The sequence below is a fragment of the Papaver somniferum genome, chromosome 1 (genome assembly GCF_003573695.1).
Source record: "Papaver somniferum cultivar HN1 chromosome 1, ASM357369v1, whole genome shotgun sequence".
NCBI classification, from domain to species: Eukaryota; Viridiplantae; Streptophyta; class Magnoliopsida; order Ranunculales; family Papaveraceae; genus Papaver; species Papaver somniferum.
Window position 1 is genome coordinate 154,829,753 of NC_039358.1, and position 3,279 is coordinate 154,833,031.

At 35.1% G+C, this 3,279-nt stretch overlaps 1 long non-coding RNA gene across 1 annotated transcript; it reads right to left on the reverse strand.

The window, feature by feature from the left end:
- Nucleotides 1-641: 641 nt before the first annotated feature.
- On the reverse strand, nucleotides 642-2,829 carry LOC113305177. Its single transcript, XR_003338488.1, has 2 exons — nucleotides 1,217-2,829; nucleotides 642-1,046 (listed from the first exon to the last, which is right to left on the reverse strand). It is a non-coding gene; the product is annotated as an uncharacterized LOC113305177 (long non-coding RNA).
- Nucleotides 2,830-3,279: the final 450 nt, after the last annotated feature.

The window sequence follows — 3,279 nt, forward strand, 5'->3', positions numbered from 1 at the left end:
AGAAAGATTTGATGATTCAAGAGAAGCAGATTGTTTAAGAGATAAAAACTCATCAAATAGTATAGAACAGTGGAAAGACATAAATATTTAAAAGAATAAGAAGATTCATCAAAAATAACATGCTTAGACACATAGATTCTGCCAGTAGATGGATCCAAACTTCTATAGCCTTTCGGAAATGAGATGTAACCAAGAAATACACAATATTTGCTACCATGTTGTAATTTAGAGGTTGTGTAGAGTCTTAGCCAGGGAAAATAGGCACAACTAAAGCATTTTAAGAATTTCTAATCAGGTTTGATATGACATAAGACTTCTAGAGGGATAGTGAAACCAATTGATTTAATGAGTCATCTGTTGATTAAAAAATTGTCAGTGGTGGCATCTACCCAATAGGAATGAGGTAGACAAGATTGAAGTAGTAAAGTCATACCAAGATTAAAAATATTTTTATGTTTAGATTATGTAGTCACATTCTGTTCAGGGGTACCCTTGCTGGTTAAGAAATCTTTAAGATAGTGATTGAAAAATTCACCACCCTCATCTGATCTAATGACTTTAACTGGAAATTGCAATAGGTTTTCAATTTGATTAACAAAAGAAATGAAAACATGTTTAGAATCAGACTTAAGAGACAATAGAAATAACCAGCAGTATTTTGAATAATCATCAATAATAACAATATAATATATTGAACCATCACATGACACAACATTACATGGACCCCATATATCCATATGTAAGAGAATAAGAGGAGCAAGACTGGCAGAATTGGATAACTGAAATGGTTGTTTATGACTACACCCTAGTTGACAATCATTACGAAATAGGGGTTTATTCTTAAAATCAGTAAGGACAAAATATTTATTAACTCTCTGAAGTGACTGAAAGGAGGGATGTCCAAGCCTCTGATGCCAAACTTCAATTGCAGAAATAAAGGAAGATGGTTGCATGGAAGAGTGTGAATAAGAACTGGTGTTGAAGTGGATGGGATATAAGCCATTACTCTGAAATCCCTTATACAGAATCCTCCTAGTGGAGAGATCCTGAAAAGTTAAGCCATCACAAGCGAAGGTTAGAGAGTAGTTATTTTCAGGGGTAAATATATGAACAAACAATAAATTGGAGCTGACTTTGGTACTAAAAAAATATTATTAAGCACACAAGCATGATTGTTTAGAATTAGTACTAGAGCCAGAGTGTGAAATTTGCATACTTTCTTCATTTACAGTATTGATAACATCTGAACCAGGGAAGGGAGAGTAATAGTGATGGACTCCTCATCAGCTGTGGTGTGGTTGTTATATCCTGAATCAACAAACCATGGGTTTTCACCAAACACATTATCACTAGTTAACATTGCTGAGATATTTTGTGGAGGAGCTCTTCCTTGATATGCAAAGTTAAGTCTCGGATTACATGTTGGAGCTGTATGACCAAACTTAATACAAATTTGATGTGGAGGTCTGTCTGAAGCAGCAGAAGAGTGAGCAAAGCCTGGTGGTTTCTGAGTTGTTGGTATTGGATGGCATTCAGGAGGTGCATAGTATCTCTGAGGAGGTGGCATTGGTTTCCAAGTAGGAGATGAAAGTGGTTGATGAAAAGAATTGTAAGATCTATTAAACTTAGGAGTCCAACCACGACCTCTACCTCTATTTTCTCTAGCATAAATAGGATTATAAGCTCTAGGTGCAGAATAGTATCCATAGCAGTGTATTGTAAATCAGAGCTAGCAGCAAAATCTTTTTCAGAAGACAATTTTAGAGCATTGAATCTATCATTCATTATAATTTCCTCACTAAGCAAGATATTATGTATTTCTCGACTAGTAACAGGTGGTGATCGAACAAGAATTGAAGTTGCAAAAGCAGCGTAATCAGGATGAAGTTCATTCAAAATAGTGACCACAAGTTCAAAATCAGAAACAATACATCCAGCAGCAGCCAAAGAGTCAGTGATCTTCTTCAATTCAGATAGAAACTGAGATATAGTAAGATAACCTTGTCGGAGAGTTTGTAGTTAGGTAGGAAGTTGAATCACTTGAGATGTAGATGTCTGAGAAAATTTCTCCTCAATGAGTTTCTAAAGATCAAAAGCAGTGGAAGCACCAGATAGATGACCAAAATACAGTGCCAGAGATAGTCGACATAGAATTATAGCCTGAACATCTTTGTTCCATAAAGTGGATGCAGGATTAAAAGTTTGGTTTCTCTCATTAACACGATCAAAAAACTGGGGAGGACAAAGTCCCGTACCATTAATGAATGAAATAGCATTATAGCGCTTTAACAATGGAAGAAAGGATGATTTCCACATCAAAAAGTTATCATCACGAAGCTTAACAGGAATTATAATGGCTACTTGATTTAAAGGTGTTGAAGTAATTAACGACATTTGACGTTCCATTGGAAAAGAAGATTGATGAATCCAATTGAAAAATAAACTCGAATTTGAAGATTGGAATTGAAAAAGAAGATCCAAATGAACAACTCTCAGACGAACAATTTGATCAGAAGAATGAAAAGAAATGGAAACCGAAAGAAATTAACCGACAAATTTGAATTGTAGAAACCTAGAAAGGTAGAAAAATACCAGAGATGAAAGATAAACACCACCAGAGATGAAGAATCGAAGAAAAAACGAATTCAAAAAGCAGCGAAAGAAAGAAGATGACGAAGACTGATCGAAGAATCAACGCAGTGAAGCTACCCGCTCGAATGATACCATAATGAATTTATAGTGGATGAGATTAATAAAACAATTCAAAAGAATGTTTATACAATTCATTGAAAAACAACGAAAGAGAAAAATGAATCTGAAAAAATAGAAATGAAAACCACGCTTAATCTCTCAGACTTTCCTGAGAGATATTTATACATCTTGACTTTAGCAAGACTCACACGAGATACTCACACACACCATTCACACAGACGAACAGAAATAACTGTCACATGTGTAGGACACACGAGGCTGACATTCACTAATACTGACCGGATTATGAATGATATATGGCTATGCAAATTGATTTAAAACAATAATCGATGATTTTGCATCTAAAAATGGGAAAAGAGTCAACTCTGAATAGCTAATGGTGAGTTATTATTTCTTTCTGGTTGATGGAGTCGCACTAACGATGGGGCATCAATTATAACTTCTCTTTGGAGCAGCAAAATCTCAGAGCCGGCTATGAATGAATTTTATGCTGATTGTTTTTTGTCCGTAGTTTCCTTTTTCAACTCTTCAAAAGATGGCACTTTGGTAAGATCCATATAACTTCCA